Consider the following 21725-nt stretch of genomic DNA (forward strand, 5'->3'; position numbering starts at 1 on the left):
GATGTACATTATTGAATGACACTCATGGAATGTGTCATTACATCGATGAGTAGGAATATTGTTGTTATCATGATTTACATTATTTTATATAAAAAAAATTATACAGATATCATCGTGAAAAGTACTATTTGGCACAGCACTCCATCTAATGTGTTAAACATATGAGAGGAGTCTGCACCTTATCAACCAAATGATGCAGTTGATGAGAGATGTGAGAATATTATCAGCATTTCTTTTGAAAGTGCATTTTCTGATCCAACTCAAGGCTACAGTACAGCTATGTCACTGAAACAGTGCATCAACTTCACCGCAGTGCTTCTCTGACCTTGTTAGATGCTGTTTTTTCCTCACAATTACAGCCAAGTATTGAGCTTTTGTCCTGTTCTGTACCGTGGCGGCCTTGCTGCCTCTATCCAGCTTCTGCGTGAATGACAGCTGATAAAAGCCCTGGGCTTTTGCTGGCGTCACCACCACTATGTAATTCCACTGCAGGGGAGTGTGCTTTTAGCTATGAAGCCCACTGTCACAAGAGCACTAAAGACACAGGCACAAACCCTCGCCAAATTGCCCTTAAGCTCCAGAGATATTTCATCTGACATTTTATTGACAGAGACAATTGTCGCCATTCTAACCATGTGTTATTTATTTTATTGCATCAGTAGCCCTCCGTATGCCGCCGCCAACACTGAGAAAAGGCTGGTAGCTGTATCAAATAGAGCCACCCTAATTATGAGGGTCCACATTAAAATTTCATAACAAAAAAACAAGATGACAATAAAGCCTCTCAAGTCAATAATGCACCGCAGCAGCACAAAACAAAATCATTTTCAACAACCTAGAAACCTCAAGTAAAATACTGAACCCAGCTTATTTATGCTTGCAAAAGTGTGTACGTGAGTGTGTGTGTGTGTGTGTGTGTGTGTGTGTGTGTGTGTGTGTGTGTGTGTGTGTGTGTGTGTGTGTGTGTGTGTGTGTGTGTGTGTGTGTGTGTGTGTGTGTGTGTGTGTATAAGAGAGGGAGAGAGAGAGAGAGACCTTGAGTGCAAAGGGAGGAGTAGATGCTGCAGCATTCAGGGAGGGAAAGCAAAGCTAACTGTGAGTCAGATTTTCTCTTTCTCTCTCTTCGGCCCTCACCTCCCTCCTTCTACTTCCACTCTCCCCTTCTCCTCCCTCTCTCAGCACTTAAGCAGCTGCCTCCACTTATGCAGGGCACATTTCAGACGACAGGAGGGAGGGAGGGAGGGAGAAAAAAGGGGAGGAAGGAAAAGATGGGGGGGCAGCAGGAGGAGCACTAGGGGGAGGGAAACAAAAGGTTGCACGATGATTGCACAACGATTCAAAAGCTGCTAAAGGGGGACATTCCAGCTTAGGTGAGCATGCTTCCTCCTTCTCCCGCTTCTCCCCCTCCTCCTCCTCCTGCTCCTCCTGCTCCTCCTGCTCTAAAAACCCATGCAGCTATACATCAAAGAAGAGAAGGTTAACCGCTCGACACAGTAACCTCTGTAATAGAACTGTTTTCTAATGACCATCAAAGACTGTTTACTACCTCTGGGCCTGTGATTAATGGTTGTATGCACGGCCAACCTTATATTTCCCATCCTCTCTCCCCGTGCTCAAAGATGGTGAAAGAGATGTGGAGAAAATGACAGTTGGGATGGAAGATCCTTCTGAACGCTCGTCCAGGATCTTTTAGGACACGAGTGGGTCGATCTCCTGACCACTTCCGTAAAATATTAGTTCCTAATATCAAACCACACTAAAAAGTGGACATACTGAAAGTCCTGTGAAGACACTACCACTGTGCTTTTGCAGCACAGATCCACAATATGCTAATTGAACTAGAAATGCCAAATATTTGACAAAATTGTACGTTCTTAATTTTCTTTTGGTAAAACCACATTTTCAATTCATGCCCAGTATCTTCACTGGTTACCTCAAGCTGTTCCAGAAGGTCTAAACAACCAAACTTGGCTGTCCTATTAAAACAATGTATCTCCACACTGTCAACTTTTCAATTCTTTAGAAGACAACAGCCGTTTTCAATGAATTGTTCAGATAATGACTTGGTTTTTAAAAAGTTCATGAAACATGTGAGGGGAGCTGCAGTAAATGACCATGTCCTCGAGAAAAACCTCTAACAACTCCATCATACCAGTACTACACCTTGTGTTTGTTCTCTCCAAAGTGTTAAAAATCAGTGTTAAATATATAAATCTGCTTTATGATGTGCCAATGCTACGGTTAAGGTTTGGCTTGTTCTAGGTTAGGTTTAGGAAAATAATATGACTTCTTTTTTATCGTGATTTCAATCACAAACGCTTAAGTTTAGGGGTCAACATTTTTTATGTCTTTAATTAAATTTTTGTTACTTTGTGAGGCAGCTGGATTCACGACATCAAACTAATCCAGTCTGGTCAGTTTTCAAGTTTGTGTCTTAACCACCTATGAATTGGACCAATCAGCGTCCTACATACCAACAGCTGCAGGTGTAGACATAAGCAACTGTTTGTGCAGATATAACAACGATCTAATGAATTTAGCCAATGATAGACGGCAATAGACAGATGTGCCTGCAGTTTCCAAGGTGGACTTCTCTGATGGCTCTGTGTAACAAACCATCTGGCGCGTCAGGTTAGAGGTTTTGTTGACCCATCCATCTTTAACCTCCTTTGCACTCGTGATGCTTGCGCCCACTAAAGGACATTTTCACATCTGACCATACTCAAACTCTCACCAACTGCCATTTCATTTGGGGTCGCTACAGGACAGGTTGTACCAAATTCGAAGTCGTGTTTTTTCACTTATTACCATGGAGGTTTAAACCTAAAGGCTGTGACTTTGTCATGCAAATTAACATTTGTTACATTTAAGACCTCACCAAACAAGTATCACCGCAAAGTGGATATCTCTGCATTTTATAGTACACAGCATTTTTAAATCTGTTGTCTGATGTGACCTCCAGCAACGAGTAGGAGTCGGATGCAGCAGCTGAAAGTATGGCAGAAAAACCTAATAAGCATCCAAGTAAAAGTTTCTTGAGTGGATGCTTCTGGAAAAAAAATAAGCTCAGCATTAAGGGGAAGCATTAAAGTCAAAAAAGGAAAGAAATTGACTGTGAGAAGAAACCCGGGTTATTGGTGTAGCTGCAGCAGGTGAGTGGGAATCTTGGGTCCTCAACAATATATCTGCATACATAACCCACACAAATTGAACTGTAAGCATATACAATTGATCTTACTTTGTATTTTGTAGGGTCAAAAAAGAAACAAAGCCTCAGGACTCTGAAAAAGTCAGTCAATGAGCAGCTTCTCGAGAGCAATAGGCAACAAATAATGTCATCTGACTATCAGGCTGCTAGTTTCCACACACTAACCTGTCAGTTATAGATCAGTCGTTAACCCGCCTGTTTATAAATACCTCCAATCAACACTTTTGCTGTTAATACACATTTCTGCAGTCGATAATGGGCTACAAATTGAAAGTTACCATCTGACAACTACATCACTTGACTTTTTCTCTCCTCTGCCCTTATTTCTTCAAAAAAATGTGAAGATCGTTCTCCTAGAGGCGAGGGAGTTACGGGGGCAGGCGAGATCACCCATATGCATACATCATATCCACGTGCCATAAATTTCTCACAGCCAGAAGGAATCCACAAAAGTTCTGCACTGCAGGTTTGAACCAAACTGAGCGTGCATTGCAGCTGCCTCGATAATAGATTCAGTATCATGTATTAATTGTTCTGAAGATATTTTTAGGCCAAACGTAATCGTCTGAGTGTTAACAGTGTATGCCACGATGTCAGTGCTAAATACGATAAACATGAGTTTGAGTTTTAAATGTTTCATGTTTTTGTTGTAACCAGCGCATTAAAAGCATATCACTGTACAGTCACGTCTCATTATTGCCGACAAAAGGTCGGTAAAGTTTTTTCACTGCGAGGTCTGTTCTCCCCGCCGACTGCGCTGATGGCTGAGAATTAAAGATGACTAACAGAGTGACTTGAGCAGCTACCAGGGAGGAAGTTGAGGTCATTCCCCCATCACCTCTTTCAACTAGCCAGTGCTGAGGAGAAAGAAAGCGGCAGGAGTGATGCAGGACTGGCTGCTGCTGCTGCTACAATCATTACACTGTCTCCTCTCTGTGGACTGAAGTACGCTGCACAAAACAGTCTACGTTTTTTTTTCTGATTAGCATTAATTTAGAGACTTGCTGTTTCACAACATTAAATACATGCATTTTTTTTATCTGTCGGGGTCACATAGGTTTGGTTAATACTGTTAATCGCTTCAGCACATTCAGTCACTGTCTACACTGCAAATTCTGTTTTGAAGGGGATTTCATTTTCAACAAAAGAGGGCATTGTTACATTCTGTTTTCTAACACAGATGAATGATCATGATTATTATTCAGGTATTTGCTTTTTTTTTTTTTTTTTTTTTACTTTTCGCAGAAAAAAACGTAAACTGTATAACATGAAAAACACTGGATTGTATGATTGGTTTAAAATAATTAGTTAACAAAATCATTTCTGAAATATCAAGATCTTTGTATGGATTTAAAAATGCATTCAACTAGCAGTTGCATGACTCCGCCATCAATTAAATTGAAGTTCATGTTAACTCATATAGAGAAGACTTTGAAGGAGTTTGTCCAATAAAGCTGATTCTGATAGAGGTTGTCACCATGACAGTAGACAATGCTTCACTTACAGATGTAGCTTCAAAGAAGCTACGAATTCTAAAATGTGGACATCCTCAACCCGACAGCACAGAAGATCTAAACAATCAGCACAGTTTCAAGGTGGACACCCACAATTAGTGTCACCAGTTCAGTATCTACCCAAATATGAAATATCGTCACAATCTTCCCTTCTGTTCTGTTGTGGCAACACATTTACAAGAATGGGACTAATTAGATTTTGGTGGTGAAAGTTCATCGTTGCCTAAATCTAATTAGTGTATCCTGAAGTCCAAGTGAACATTTGTGCCACATTTGAAGGCATTTCTGAGTTATTGCGTTTACCAGAATGGGATGGACGGATGCAACGGAAGTAAGGTCACAGTAACATTGACCTGTGACCTCTCAAAAACATGGGTGTCAAATTTGAAGAAATTCCCTCTGAGATAATGTTCCGACAGACGACGTGAGAAAAAAAAAAAGAAATGGCGGTACAAAGGCATTAAAGTAGTTCAAGAGTTGAGGTCTTTATTATATCAAGCGGTGAAATTTTTTTTCCGGGGTTTTCACAGCGCAAGTAACGACATCAACCAATCACATTGTGTGGAAGTGGAACAGACATCATTTCACAACTCCTGAAGACAATGTTGATTGTTTGTGTGTCCAGCCACCTGCTGTTGTACGTTGTAAAATTTACAAAGATAACCATCTCAAGGACAAAGTATGAACAAGCAACTGCCAAACATCTAGGATGTCCATCACTTTGATGGGACATATTTGCAGGTGAGTGTTTTGTATTTTCATCTTGTTTAATTGTCACGCCCCGGTGTGTAAAGGCCTTTCGATGAAACTATCAGTACTACTCATATGTCTCTATGTTCGGGGAGTCAGGAGGGTTTAAGCTCAGTTTAGCATAAAGACGGAAAGAAAGTAGAAACAGCTAGCTTAGCTAACTCCAAAGTTCAAGTCTACTAGCAGATGCACATGTATATCCCAGTCAGTGTGTGGGTGGAAATTCACTGTCAGTCATAGTCAAAAGGTCATGACTCTTGACTTGTAACTGAGTTGGATAAGCAGCCAGATTATCTTTAAAACTCAGTTAATCATAAACTTTGAATGAAGCCACTCTGTGTAATACAAAGTGGTCACTCCCAGTACTTGAATCACAAGAATAATCAACACATTTTGCTACAGACATTTTTAGCCCCTGGTAAAAAAAAATAATAATTGTTTTAGTTATACCACCCCCCACTTTATAGTTTGGCCAGAGCTGCTCACATGAGTTTTCAAGATAAAAAGCACTACTGAAACCATAGCATGCTTCAGTACCTGTCTCCCAATGGGTGGGAATTATGGGGGAAGAGGGTTAAGACTAGCTTGGTGTCCCAGAGAGTAACCAGAATTCACTGCACATATATATGGGTCTGGGCACAGACCAATTTTAAACTATTGGAGCAGCCTTTAACCAATCCGCATTGACCACCGGATGACTTTATCACCAGTGCAACTACATGAGAAAAAAAAAAAAACTAACCTAAATGTCATCGCACTGAGCCACCAACACTGGTTGCCGGCTGGTCCGCCCTTCAAAGTTGCTGAACCAACGTTAATGTGAACAGAGTTTCCAGACTGTAATCACAGCAAGGAAATCTGAAATTGTGAAGAATAGTCTGGTGGAGCCAGGGTACATACTGACCCCTGCTTTTGGAAAAAAAAACACACAGTTGTCCCCCTCAGTATATCACATAACTACAAAATTTCAAATACAATACAGTGGAAGCACTTGTGCAAGTTATAGACACAAGAAAAAAAGAACAGGGTTTGCCCTATACACATCGAACACAACTGTACTTTTGGCAGCACCTTTGGTGTCCTCTTAAAGGAATTAATCTTGAGAAATGTTTCTGTTTATTGTCCTCTCCCCAACAGTGAAATGAAATATCCATCCCTGAGCCCAGAACATGACAGCAGAATTAGCACATTTGTTCTTAGGAGAACAAAGTCAAGCATCTAGCACTCAAAAGGCCAGAGCTAAAAGGAGAGTGAATATTCAACTTACAGTTCATTTGGCTAGAAACACAACTCCTAAAGAAATCTAATGTTGCTCCATTTCTGTAGGATGTGAAATCAGGTAATTTGTTAAGAATAACAGCTTCATAAACTGATAATAGCTTGTGTATTGGCTGTCAACCTGTTGGCTATTTTTCTGCCCTGCATGACCAAAAGTCAATGAATGCAGTTTTCAGGTTTATTTATTTGTTCACTTCCATAATCTTAATTAAAATCACTGGGGTTATTTGTCGATACCGTGCACAAGTTTCTGAGGCAAAGAACAGACCAACTGCTGGCAAAGTCCACCGTCTTCCACCAGCCACTCATCAGTCAGTGTCCACTTGTTCTTAAGTGAAGAAACCCTTCTTTTCTGTCTCCAGTGAGAAGTCCAGTAGATTTCCGGCACCTACCAGAGAGCCGGCAAGCCAGAAAGTGAAAAGGGTCATTAAATCGTACAGCACTACTTAAGCCCACTACTTCCCTTTCTTAGGAAATAATTGCAAATCTTGTTTTTACAATATCTTTGATGATTTAATAACACACTTTCAGTTACTTTGAGGATCTGGAACACTGAAGGGTCACTAACTAATGTATTCAGTGAAGTAATGGAAGCAGATTTTTTAAAAGCTGAGAAAATATAAAAGTAAAATGCCTTTGTGTCATTAAGAGTTAGGTTTATTAAATTTCTTTAATTTATTGTCAAGACAAAAATTGCCAAAAAGAAAACATCATAATGCATACAGGAAGCAATATATTATTTTGATTTGTTTGTCATTGGTAAATAAATAAAATTCTTTCTGGAGTTAAGGACCCTGAGAAATGTTCCACAGTTCGATACATCAAAATGTAGGAAAAATATTAAGTAGACTGACGAGCGAGCGTGCAGCAGACAGATCCACTGCATCTTTGGCTTCCCAACTCCTTATTTTCAACACAATAAATGTCCTGCTAAAACGTCCACAGTCTCTCAAGCCAAGACAAAAGCAGCTCATTGATAACAGCTCAATAATTGAGTATGGAGGTCTCTTGAGGGCTTTGAGGAATTTCCAGTCAATATGCGACCATAATGGACTATATTTTACTCGTGAAATTGCGGTGGTTGCAATTTGGATGCAAACTTTTACAACACTAATAAAACCAACAAAAATACAGTCATAAAGTTATAATTTTTTTATTTGCTATAATATATTATTCTTGGCTTATTTCTTCAAATCAAATAATCATGATCCTAATAAAAGGATATATTTTATCCATCAGATATTACAGTGTCATTATTTCTGTTTTTAAATTATAATCTTTTATCAGTATTTTGTTTTTCAAAATGAGAGTTGAAAATGAAGAAGGCTTTCATCCACATCACAAAATCCATTCCATTACTCTCACAGTAAAGATTTCCCTTTGTTCTCGGAGCCACAAATTATTTCCCCGTTGCTTCAGAAGGCGACTCCTTTACTTGGCTTCAAAACCAAAGGACAGGGGCAGGCGGGGTGGAAGGAGGGGGGTAGCCGAGGACAGAAGGAGAAGAAAGGAGATACACAGAGGAAAAAGAGGGAGAATGAGGGAACGGGAGAGGGAGGGCAGAGGGAAAAAAAAGCCAGTGAGACAAGGCAAGAAAATGGAGAGAAGGGTGTCGGTCAGAGGAAAGAGGAAAGAGAGAGAGTGTGTGTGTGTGTGTGTGTGTGTGTGTGTGTGTGTGTGTGTGTGTGTGTGTGTGTGTGTGTGTGTGTGTGTGTGTGTGTGTGTGTGTGTGTGTGTGTGTGTGTGTGCGCGCAGCTTGTTTGTATGTGTTTGGGGCTAATAACAAGGAGGACTTGGGACAGAACGAGAACACTACTCTGCCCTTCAGACCGTCTCCAAACTCAAATCGCAGTATTCACCCACCGTCTCTGGCTGCTAATACGCCGCCTTTCTTTGATATTTGTTTTCCCTTTTAAAGTCATTGATGTTATTAGTTTTTGAAACCTGGGCTTAGAGGCTTATTGATAGGCTGCACAGATGGAAATATAAATGGCCTCAGAATCTCTGATGAGAAAGAACGATAATTCTTGTCTATTGCTCGTGTAGCTGCGGCACCTCTACAACACAACCCTCGCCAGGAGGGAGTTTCTGTGTTTTCCTGCATTGAGACAGTCTCTCTGCTGCAGCTTTGGCCACTGTGTTTTCACTGGTCTCCCTCAATAATAAATAAGAACCGCAGCTTTCTCACAAAACAGTTAATCAGGCAGTATGGAATCAGTGAGAGCAGTAAAAGGAGCACACTGTCACGGCTTTAATGTGTGTCTCTCTGTGTTCGGAGGAGGGGGGGTTAGCCTCTCTGATGTGCCACAGCTGAAATTGGCAGGCTATCAGTCACAACCCTGTAACACAATGTACAGCATTTCTAAACAGTATAAAGAGATATGACAGCCAAGAAGGCAGAGAGACAGATTGAGGGAGGGAGAGAGAGGAGAGATGGAGATAGAGTGCAAAACAGAGTGAGAGTGAGAGAAATGCCATTTTTAGAAGGCTGATGTGTAAGTCTAAATGTTCTCTTTACAACTGGGTCAGAACAGGACATTATTCTACACTCACAGAACAAGCATTTTTCGTTTGACAGTCTCAGATGCAAACTCGAGGTGCAGCAGGTTAAATTTCTCATCAGAGTAACAGAAACTGCACAGTCCAGGTCTTTAAACATTACCAAACTGGGTCTAAATGAAGGCAAAAGTTGGCCAAATGTTTGGGGAGAAGACAAGCTTCTCTGTGGACAAATGAGAACAAAGGCCGGTCTGCCTCTAATCACGCCTATTGATTAGTGCCTGTGTGGGTCTGTGGGAGCCAGTGGCTGTGTGCATATGCACAGGGGTATTAGCAGCGCTTATTCTTCGGGCCTGTGGGACAATGCAGCCTCTGAGCGAGGTGATTAAAAGGCCCGAGCTATTGAGCTCCTTCAATCAATGCCCCCCTGTGCTACTGGACAGAGCAGGAGGCCACTTCCTGAACAACGTACACACACATGCTAACAAGCTTTCACCTCCACAACCCTACATTTCTTATCTCCTCCCCCCCCAAATCTTAAACCAGCTTCATTAAGTGTTGTGGCAAAAGGGGGCCAAATCCCCATTGCCCTGCTGGATTCCATGACCACACCACATTGTAAAAGGACTTGCCATTTTCATCATGGGCAATGGCCAATTAAACAAATCTAATACTGGAGAGAGGAAGGGGTGTGGGATAAAAGTAGGAGCTTTTCATTTAGATGGATAAGGTTAATGAGTTATTTGTATGGTTGACGTATTCCGATGGTTTAAAAGGTTAGGCGCATCTACACAGCTGCCCTTTGGAGTGATCTCCTACGTTTCACGCTCCCTCAAGCAGTGGTAATGAGAGGTCACTGTGCACCACGAGGGCCCTGGGAGCCAGCAGCCTCGGCCAGACAACTGCACAGCCACCGACATATTACTATTTCCTCCAAAATAAACAGGCCTTGAAGAGAAGAACAGGTCACTTCAGCCTTTTCTCTTAACCGGCCTCTCTCTATCTCTCTTTCAATATCCTGACAAGTGGTCTGCTCAAAGCACACCGTGACCAGAGAACACTCCTCTCTCTTGTTTTTTGGAACATCCACTTTCATATTTTCAATAACTGCAGGATCCTATTTTTGTTTCCTAATGGAGTTTCTCTCTTTTCTTGTCTCTGAATCCATTTCAGAGAACTGGCCTGTCTTCTTTACATCCACTGCCATAATCAGACTTACAATTTTTTGTCGCTGCGTGTTTCATCAACACCTCGGTTAATCCGGTCAAAAATATCCCATATTGCTGACACATAATCAGTCATGGAAAACATAACTCGATCACAGCATAATTATGGAGGGGGAGCAAAAATATATCACGCCTATTTCCATACCAGCCTTGCTTTAGCCATGAACTTGGACTTGGTTGGTGTGAATCATGGGAAAAAGCCTCGCTTTGCTTAATTCGGAGCTATTGATTTGGTAATTATTTCATAAGCCGGTATGTCCAAATACTCACAGGAACAGAAAAGCCCATATCACCAGCGACCAGGCAGCCTGGGGTGTGTTGCTGTCAGGTTTGCCAGTGTGAGTGGACAGAGGCGGTGGGCTCTGCTTAAGACAGAGTATTGGACAAACACAAACAAACGAGGCAGCGGCCACTGTGACTCAGTGCTCTAATGAACCAGCGTATTGACTTGCTGGCTTTCTCTCTCTCTCTCTCTCTCTCTCTCTCTCTCTCTCTCTCTCTCTCTCTCTCTCTCTCTCTCTCTCTCTCTCTCTCTCTCTCTCTCTCTCTCTCTCTCCCTCTCTCTCTCTCTCTCTCTCTCTCTCTCTCTCTCTCTCTCTCTCTCTCTCTCTCTCTCTCTCACACACACACACACACACACACACACACACACACACACACACACACACACACACACACACACACACACACACACACACACACACACACACACACACACACACACACACACACACACACGCACTCCGCCTCGCTCGCTCTCTCCCTCTGTCTGCTATGTTTGTATGGATCCCAGCTGCCACTCGGAATACCAATTACTGTAGGTCCAGGAGTGGGGGAAGGAGAGGGAGAGAGATGGAGTGAAAGGGAGAATGAGAGACAGGGGGAAGGAGGGATGGTAGGAGAAGGAGGGAGAGAGGGAAGGAGGGAAAGAAAGAGGAGAAGAGGAAGGGGGGGGGGGATGGCTTGCTCGCTGGCAGGTGATCCGGGATGCTTGCTCTCACTTGGTCACCAGGAGAAGCAGCTCAGAGTTATAGGTGACGGTGAGGAAGAGGAAGGGGAGGAGGGAGGGCAGGAGGGGGGGGGGGGTCCTCCCTGATGTTGTGGCACCTTGCAAGGAGGGAAAATCAAAAAGGGCCTCCATGTGAGACACTTACATCCCTGATGCTGTGACACTCCTGCAGCTGACACACAAGGAAGGGAAATCAAAGGGGACCTTTTTGTGGTCTGCCACAAATAGGTGCAGCCCCAGTGCAGGGAGGGAAGGAGGGAGGGGGTTCACTGACAAAAGTAAGATTTTCCCTGTGAATTCCTGGGACGACGCTGGGCACTGCATCTCCCATTACAAGATATTTGTACTTGATAAAGGGAGTTCGACCATGGAGAGCTTTTTGGTCCAGTGACACTCCTTCGCTCCCTCTCCCTTTCTCTTCTCCTCTCCAACTGCCGCAACAATTCTCATGACAACCATAATGAGCATGCTCACATTCTGCACGATACCACTAATTTGAGAAATTTCCAGCACAAAGACATAATTAGACAAACTAATTAGACGAAGACTTCGCTGCACAGAGATCCTCCACAGTTCAACTCATCCGCCTACCTGCCGATGACTAAAATAGGAAGCAGCCGTCAAGCCCATCCATGCTTAGTCCCCTCAGTTAGTGCAGTGAGATGTTTGTGAGATGGCGCACAAGGGAAAATAACATGATCTCTCCCAAGGGCTGCATACTCTCCTCAGCAGCAGTACAGCAATGTCTTTGTTGTGGCTTTAGTGTCACATAGGACTAACAGGTTTCACCCGGCGTCAGATTGTCTTCCTATTTATATCCGAGCCAAAAACATCGTCTAACACTGTAAAAAAAATTTTTTTTAAATGAGGCTGCCTAGACCTGCACCTATACGCCACTGTGTAAGATATATTCATAAATCAGAGAGACACTCAAATGTGCCATGAACACTTAAAAATACACAGAGTTACGGTTGAGGTGTTCATAGCGAGCTATAGGTGAAGTGGTGGGTTTTCTAATGAAGAATATGACAAGAGTACTTAGAGGGAGTTGGAGAGGCGAGGGAGGTAGAAAGGTAATTGATTTTAAAAGTGATGGGAAAACCCACAGGTCTCAGGAGGGAGCAGAAAACCATCTCAACGGATACAGAAGCCCCAGCTGCCTCCAAGAATAATGGAATTAATTCTTAGTCTCACTTAAATACATCTTATAATGGGAACTTAAATTAACATTTTGCAAAGCCCCTAGAGATGGAGTCAAAGTGTAAATTGTTACAAAATTTCCTTGCTTTTCTCTCAACAATGGAGCCTTTGTCCGCTGGATATGCGTTCCTCGTAGGCACTGTGTTATCCAAATAACTGTGTTCACTTGGTATCATTTTGTATGATGAAAAAAAAATAACCATAAGTTATTTTATTATTATTATATGAATGTGGACCTGCACATGCATGCAAAAAAAACAACTTCTGTGCCCACAGAGAAGCTCAGGGGGCCAAATAAGCATGTGCACATGCGTACGTACACATTCATATTTCCAAATGCTTGGCGGACTGCCATGCGTTCACTGTGGAGTCGCAATAGTTTTGGGCAGATTTGTAAGAGCAGAAGAGAGGGATACAGACAGTGTGCTACAGTGTTTGTTATTGCTAATTTTTTGTCAGGTCACTAAATCCAGGTAGACTCATAGTGCCTTGGGATTAACAGTCAGCACAGAGAGCTTCTGAAACCACTGGCTGCCCCTAAAACAGATCATTCATATGCACACACACATACACACACTGCAGTGCATACACGATGCACAATGCACATAGATACGCCACCTCTCCAGAGGCCCCATCACTCGAGCCAAAACACTGCAGCAGCATACATCTTTGACAGCAGGTTTTAAACCTATTAGATCATATGGCTATAAAGTATGCATGCAGACTGTACACTGGCTCTCCCGTGACAAAAGAGTTTCTCTCAATGGAATTAACGGCATAAATAAACCATAAGTAAATCCCAAATAGTGCACACAAAAGGCAAAAAGGTGCACTCATGCACGAGCATACACACACACCTCAGAGACAGATCTCAAAGGAGCAGGTTACACACAGCGTCATTTGAATATAAAAGGAAAATACCTTGTCTTGTGATGATCCTAAAGTATTTAGCCCATAGTGACAGAAATGGAACAATAATAAAGGCAAAAAAAAAAAAAGGCTCACACTGACAATAATAATACTGGACACTGTATAGCTGAGGAACAAGCACATACTTTACATCATTACTTACCATAATTAGCAGGTTATCTTCAAAGATCAGATATCAAAGGTAACTTTTTATCTACTCCCCAGTCGCTGTAAATGTGTAAATGTATAAATCTCTCTTTAAAATACTGTATACTGGTATAAGATGTACCAAGATGCACTTTATAAAATATAGCATGTTCATAGCCCACCTGAGCAGCATTTGCTGGGGGTTTGGCACCAATTCCAATGTTTACAAATGTAATATAACGTCTTTTCACAGAACACTTTCATTTATTTTTCCAAAACACAAGCTAAACATCTCAAATTCAGAGTTAAATTTTGTCTAGGCTGCTACCAGGGATTATTTTAATTATCCGCTGACTACCTCTTCCAGTCCAAGAAATTAAAATAGTGAGTTTGCTAATAAATAAGTCAAAGAAATGCAGAAAATCCTCCCAATTTAGGAGTTACATGTCAGACTATTCTTTGCCATTCTGCTTGGAAAAAAAGAACGTAAACAGTTACAATAGCGGCAGATAATTCTTCTGTGAATTATTAATTTAATAATTACTTCAGCTCTGGTTTTACAACAAAGCAACGAAACATGAAGTTCACTCCAATTAAATACCACACTTTAAAATGCAGTAAAGAATGATTCAGATCAAGATATATGATGAGCCAATAAGGAAAAACACTGAGACCAAACATTCGGTGCTGTTTCTGATGCTCATTAATTTAAGTAGATGAGATACATATAGTGTTATGGCATTGTTGAGCATCGCTTCCATTTTTCTTTGTCTCTGGCATCAGAAAAACATGCAGCCAATCAAGATGAAATTCTACGTGCATAAATTGAAAAATAAATGTGATAAAAACGTAGCTAAATACCAACATTGGTATCACACAGAAAGCCTGGAGATTATTTGGCAAATCCACAAATCCTGAATTTCAACAGAATACAAAATATTACAAAGAATCTCTGAGGCTTTGTGTGACTAAATGATGAATTAGCTCTTTTATCAGTGGCGGCTACACTGAGGTGCATATTTGACTCCTTCTGGAGAGCATTTTACTGGCTCAACTGTGATATATGTGGGCTGTATTCTGACAGTGTCGCTGAATGATGACTTGGGGAAATGGGTTAGAAGAGCACTGAGAGATAGTGAGTTGAAAAATGTCTATTTGCGCATGACAGAGCTTCAGTATGTCCCCGAACGCTGCTGTCAGGGGTGAGCCCAGAATAAATGTGAAGCCGAAATCCTGGCCCTTCAAGTATCTTTATGCTACAATTAGTTACTTGTTTATGACAGCAAAGACTGGGTCACTGTCATAATGTAAAATATTCAATATGTCTGTGTGTGGAGGGTGACGTGTGTGTTGTGTGCACTGTGAGAAATAGCTAGAGTCACAAAGCTGAAGAAAACCTGGAGCCAGCAGAAATTCTTACTGAGGCATGCTGGAGCTGACACACACAGGGAAATGACTAAGTATACACACAGCTGTACATCCTAGAAGTCAAAGAGCCACAGTACACACTTCATACACTCTCCTGCCATGCATCTGAAATTAGAAGTCCTAATTATTATTTCCATTGTGCCCCACTCCTGTGACAAGGACCACTAGCTGTGAATGATTATAATTATTACCCGTAGTAGAATAGCAGTCATGCTGTTGTATCATCAGCAACATCATCCAACAGATCAGGGTCAGATCCAACTTGAAATTCATGTATGCAATTCAATTCACATCCTCTGTGTTAAGATATTCAAAAACATTTCTCATTTGACTTCTGCTTGGATGTGTCGCGCATGGATTATGTTTTGCCTCTGGCATGCAATGGTAAATGAAAAGTAAAGCGCTATTCGTCAGTTGACTATCTGACAGAGAAAACTACTGCATCTGCTCAACAGGCTTTTGTCATTCTGCTCTCTCTACATCATCAACCACAACTTATGATAAAATAGCCATACAATTCAATTATCACTAATGTCTGATTAGGGCACAAATGGCGCGGTCTCCACAAACAGCAGCACAATTAAAGTGAAATGAATTACAGCAAATCTTCGAGCGAATGCTCGCGCTGCCGTAAATTTTAAAACACTCAACTTGTATGCAGTAAAAAGATTTACAACAAAATATAGCCTGTCTCTTATTTGTACATAAATTCACAACATCGTTTAGAGTAGCAAACAAGCCTGTCTTGAATGGCTGGTAATTATGTACAGCAGCAAATAAAGCGTGGTTTCTTTCTGAGGCACTGGTGGCTTGTTAAGTGGTGAACAGACAAAACAGCATTTAGAAAATGAAAGGTGCAGGGAAACATCCAGGGCACAGCGAGCTTCTCTCCCATTAGAAACAACACAGTCTGTCTCACGACTGTTTGTTTGTTCCAACTGGCTGTACTGGAAAGACGCACCCTGAACCCCCACCACCAACAGTAACTATGTCTCTCCCTTTTTTCTGTCCCCTCTCCCTCCGTCTGTCCAGCCCTTCCTCTAATCTTCCCACCATGTCCACCCCCCACCCCCCACCCCCACACCCATATGCAGCTTCTCTGCTTTTTCCTCTCAGAGAATCCTACCCAATGTTTTGGTCCCTTTCTCTTCATCAACCCCTTTATTTCATCTCACCCACCACCACCCCTTTTCCAACCACAAATAAAAAATAAGGCTAATGAAGGTGGCTTAGTATCCCAGTGTTCAGGATCCTGACAGTATGCACATCCAGTGTAACATAAATATGGGGCTCCTACGGCTTTAACATGAGGAATCTAAAAAAAAAAAACACGTTCAAATTAGACAAGGGGCATTGCAGACAAGGGGAATCTATTAGTGTTATTATATAACAAAAACCAGAGCTGTTATTGCCACTGTGTGTGCCATTACAAAGGGAACAATACATAGGAGCACACTGTGTGAAACCAATTAAAATCTAGCCCTGTCATATAGCTTCCTCCCTCCCGAGTCATGTTGTGAATATGCCGCTTTCACACCATTCATGTCAGTGCACCTGTGTCCACTGCATTAAATCTTCACCTCTTTCAGCCCGTTCTTAAATTTCCTTGCATCACATCTCACTATCTGTTTCAAAAATCCCACGAGTTGAAATACAAGGGGGCCCAGGAGAGTGTGAGCAGAACAGGGGAAATTTCACATTATCTATCCATCTGCAATATAAGGGTCTGATGAGGAAGCAGGAAATGAGCTATGAACGTCAAGCCTGCGTGGTCATGGCCCCGGTGGCCACCAGCCTACATATTGAGATCAAGTAGGCAATGTGAAAAGTGGTTTAATAGACCCCAGTTTGATTGGACTTTTATTTGTTAATGGGTGAAATCCTGATGCATTACTTTAATTATCCTGGCAGAACTAATTCATGAACATGGCTGAACTTGGCATTCAGATAGCATCCAAAATGCTTTCCTCTCTCTCTTTTTTTGAAACTTCCTATCCTCAAAGTGCTCCTGATCTCTCTGATAGGACTTGCAAGGCATGTGATGGTTTAAACTTTCAGTGTACTTTAACCAGCCAGCTGCCATGAATGAATCCACAGAAAGAGAGGAGAGCGCCAAGGCCATTTTTCTCATCTTTTTTAAAAGCACTGGGGCCCACCCAGACCCTACATGTGAGCATGTCCATGCTGGCTCAGCCCTCACAGTGCAGAGCAGCCCTCGTTGGTTTGGCTGATGCTGCTTTGGAAGTGAAAAAGGGGAGGGGGTGGGGGGTGGACTACAGGCAGCCTCTGCTCACATCCACACTTAGCCCAAACAGACATCAACTGCTCCGTCAATGCCAAAGAGCAGCCAATCAAGGGTGAGATGCTTAACGTCTTTCTGATTGTATTGTTTTTAATTCATTACATGACTGCGCTGTAACAGTTTTGCCTCGGCGCCTTACACCTCACACTGACACATATTTTCCAAAACGGGGCATTCTTTAAAGTAGATTAGCACAGTTTGCCTGTCAGCTACAGATGTAATTTTTGCCTCTCTCAGCCACTGTGTATATATTTGTGTTTCAGTTCATGTGTGTGTGTGTGTGTGTGTGTGTGTGTGTGTGTGTGTGTGTGTGTGTGTGTGTGTGTGTGTGTGTGTGTGTGTGTGTGTGTGTGTGTGTGTGTGTGTGTGTGTGTGTGTGTGTGCGTGCGTGTGCGTGTGTGTGCAGCTGAATGTGTTTCAGTATGTTTACGTGTGCACACGAGCATGCCAGTAGCATGTGAGTACAAATGTGAGTGTCTTCCTGGAACAGCTCCCGTCTGGGGGGGCAGAGCAGGCAGCAAAGAGCTCAGCAGCGCCTCAGTCCCTCAGGACACGCTGCAGCTCTCTCCTCGCGGCCATGAAAAGCAATCAGAGCCCGGCCTTCTCCCCTGGACTTACTTCTGTCTTTAATTACAGAACTCAGCAGCACAGAGAAAGACTGCCTCCACTGGGCCAGAGCCAGCATGTCACAACCCAAACACAGGGGCCGGGATCCACACAGCAGGCCTCTGCATACAGTGGCCTGACATAAACACTGGGTGCTTAAGCTTTGCAGCAGGTCCCGATGGGCTCAGCATGCGTCTACATAGACTAAGACAGAGGTGCTTCTATACAGTAGCAACACAATCTGCAGAAAAAAACTGCAGCACAAACACAGCAGGGCTCCAGACAAGCAAGGAAGGGCCTCTATGTACACTTAATGAGATGTTCTCACCTGTACTCTGCCTTTTGTCACGCTCAGAACAGGTAAACTCAAGAGATCTGGGAACACCTAACTACTAAAAAAAGAATCAATGGTAGAGGATGAATGTTTGTGATACTGCAGTGTAGCCCCTAATGCTGCTGCTTCTCTTCTTTATCCGGTTTTATAGTCATCATTAAATGTAAGGCGTAAAATATTAATCAGAATCATGATCCTCACATATGAATACTATGTTCACTTGTAAGAAAAAGGATGATTGATGAGGATCAGCTCATTGTGTATAACTGAGACTCTCCCAATTGAGAGACATGTAGAGGCCCCAACACATGTGCCTAAGGCTGAAGCCGAGGAGAAGCCACAGAGCACACATGGACAGGGGAAGATAAGAGACTATGTACACAAGCTGGTGGTTTTTATTGCTGCAACATAACGCTCGGATAGCATTTTAAACACATTTGCAGAAAACCTGCCAGCGCTGTCCTTGCTACTGTGGAACAGAGCCATGGTATTGAAATGTGTCATTGGGCTCAATTTCTCACCCAATTTAAACTGAACAGAAAATGGCACTTTAACAAAAGCAATGAGGACTGACCAGGAGGAGATGTGAATGGCAAATGACGTAAAGACAAATCTCCATGGCACGCTTGGTGGCACATCACAGAACGAAGACAGCGCTGATATGGTACGATAGTTTCCGCAGCTATGATCTTCAAACAAGGCCAGGGCGGCCTGAGCAAGGAGGCTCCTCACCCCTCCACACATCCCATAGCCTCGGGCCCGATGGCACACTGTGCCGTCACACATGATAATGACACCCACATCAACGTGTCAACTCAATTTGGCCCTCTTATAGGCTCTCTTTGACTCAATCAATGCATGGCCTTCCATCTGGTTTCCAATGCTGTCGTCACATTGGAGAAGGAGAGGGTAGTGACGGGCCTTTCACCAGCAGCTCACCCTATAACTGCCCCCTAAATCCCTACACTTTAACATTATAACATATTCTTTAAGCAAATACTCCAACAAGTACCCAGCAAGTCAAAAGCACCCTGTCAAGTTGGCTTCAAAGGCTTCAAAACGTAAATCAAACCAAGTCATGTCAGGTCAATAACTGTGCGCTGTACAGATCATTAACTGTGGCGATAAATTTGCCAAGTTCTTATTTGAAAATCCCATTTTACAAGGCATTCCAATAAACATCAGCCAGGCAAATTTCTAGCTCATTAAAATTTAATCCAATTAAAATCCTATTTCAAACAAAGTTACACCTCCACAAAACCAAGCACACAGGCTCTTATTATGGGCCGGAGCTCATTATTTTTGAGAATGGCTTGTCTGGCTTGCAGTGTGGTGACTGGGACATCCAGTAAACATCTGTCATGAAGCATCCTTAAAAGGAGAGCACAGACACAGTAAGCTACTGATCTAGTGACCGGACAGTGCAGGCATTCACACATGCCTTGCTGCACCTGTGTGTGCTCTGTTGTGGTGATGTTTAGGCCAATTTTAAGAATTTGTGCTTATAAACCGTTTATGAATCATTTATTCGCCATATCACAGGAGGGGCCTAGCTGTAAAATGATGTGTTATCCCATTAGGTTTCAATAGCCCATTCATGAATCATTCATTAGTTTGGACTATAGATTATTCTCCCTTATTCATTTCTTATTCATTTTGGGGCAGTACTGCTCGGGATGCATAACGTTGATTCAAAATGACGTCCAGAGGCCACTGTTTTTCTCCAAAACATACAAACAGCGCAAGGTAACTGGCTTCAATATGAACAACCACACGTGGTATCTGTATTTGGGTTGAATTTCTGAGCCTTAAGCGAATAGGTCAGAGCTTGTGCTTTAAGTAAGTGGGGGTATTTTTCGCAGGGAATAGGTCGATGGAGCAGAGACGAATGAATGTAGGCTACGACAGCTGTCCCAAGGAGGTAGGGCTGCTACTACACCGCATGCATGGTGTGTTCTCCCTTTGAATAAAATGTCCGATCAGACCAAATCAGGTAAAGCAGGGATATAAATCAGTGTGTGTATAAATCAAGCTGTCATGTGCATACCTAACAGAGCTCGCTCCCTATTCAAATACACACGGCACGCCGAATAGCAGCATAATAACGTTTTCACTGCCTACCTCCAGAGCGTATGCGCCCAAACTGCGTTTTTTCCCCCGTCGCAATGGGATCCTTCTCAGCTGCTCTGGACAGTATCAGAGATGCGTCTTCCCCCCGAAATGCAAACACTTCCCCTGCATGTTCCCCCCACCCTCCCCGCCACCACCAGCAGCAGCAGCCCGGGCCTCCAGTAATAGCAGGTGGACGCGCCTCTCAATGATGGAGACAGCGCGACTCTCTTCTCCCCCGCCGCTCCATTTTCAATTACGGAAGAATTCGTATTCCAGGAAACGCGCTATAGGGCAGCCAGCATGTCCTAATATCGCCGCTTTTCTCGGGACCAACAGGGGCCGTCGCCTCTCAAACTCCCGATTCGCGGCGCCCCTTCGCCTGTTATCTACCTTTTACGAGATGCTTGATGTTGCCATTGTCACGGCGTATTTTTTCTTCCTTTTTTTTTTTTTTTTTTGCAGCTGGACCTCTCCCCCTCCTTGCGACGCGCAGTCTCGTAGGCGCGCACTTTGCTTGCTCCCCCTCCGATTCTTCTCGGTCCGACCTATGAGCGCGCACAGCCAGCCGACGCAGGGCCACGCACTGCTTTGACGGACGCGCTGAGCAAATCAGGTAGCCCACTCCGAATAGGACTGTATCATAACAGGGCAACTGCAATGACATGAATAATGAATAGGCTACTCATGTTTGCCTGTGCTGGATGATAGGCCCACTCACAACGCGTACCGGACTGGAAGCAATATTTGGATAGACTTCGGGGGTGGGGGTCTCTCTCTCTCTCTCTCTCTCTCTCTCTCTCTCTCTCTCTCTCTCTCTCTCACTCTCTCTCTCTCTCTCTCTCTCTCTCTCTCTCTCTAACTGGATGTGCAAACTAAAGAAGAGAAAGAAGAAATATGACATGAAATATATGGGAGATAGTCCAGAAGTACAACTCCACAATGTTTTCTATATTAGTGTTTAAAGACATTAGACAGGTCAGGCTACACACAAGCAAAAAGTAGGGTATGAGTGTGGCTCTCTTTATACTTGTTAAGGTTCATTCTTGCTTATATCCAGGGCACAAATCTTTAGGTGTGCAACGACAGTGTCCTTAACTAATCATTTAATTGTTGTATCAATTCATTGGTTAACTGTGTCATCTAAAAGTCAGACAATACTGACAAATGCTTCATAAATAGTAATTTTCTAGAGGCCAAGATGAGA

General features: G+C 42.8%; 1 protein-coding gene across 2 annotated transcripts in view; it reads right to left on the reverse strand.

Annotated features, from left to right (window-relative positions):
* The window catches only part of nexmifb (neurite extension and migration factor b), a 52342-nt gene extending 31115 nt beyond the window's left edge, over window positions 1–21227 (reverse strand). The window contains exon 1 of one of the 2 annotated variants that reach the window (XM_069697031.1): window positions 20912–21227. The gene's annotated coding sequence lies outside the window, so the exon portion shown is untranslated. Of the gene's footprint in view, window positions 1–20530; window positions 20647–20911 lie in introns of those variants that run through there. The other variant, XM_069697030.1, reaches the window with a different exon arrangement.
* Between the last annotated feature and the right edge of the window lie 498 nt (window positions 21228–21725).

This window comes from Brachyistius frenatus, unplaced genomic scaffold (genome assembly GCF_029030835.1).
Source record: "Brachyistius frenatus isolate BFR_SWC_R1_liver_20210118 unplaced genomic scaffold, ASM2903083v1 Contig_22, whole genome shotgun sequence".
Lineage (NCBI taxonomy): Eukaryota > Metazoa > Chordata > Actinopteri > Embiotocidae > Brachyistius > Brachyistius frenatus.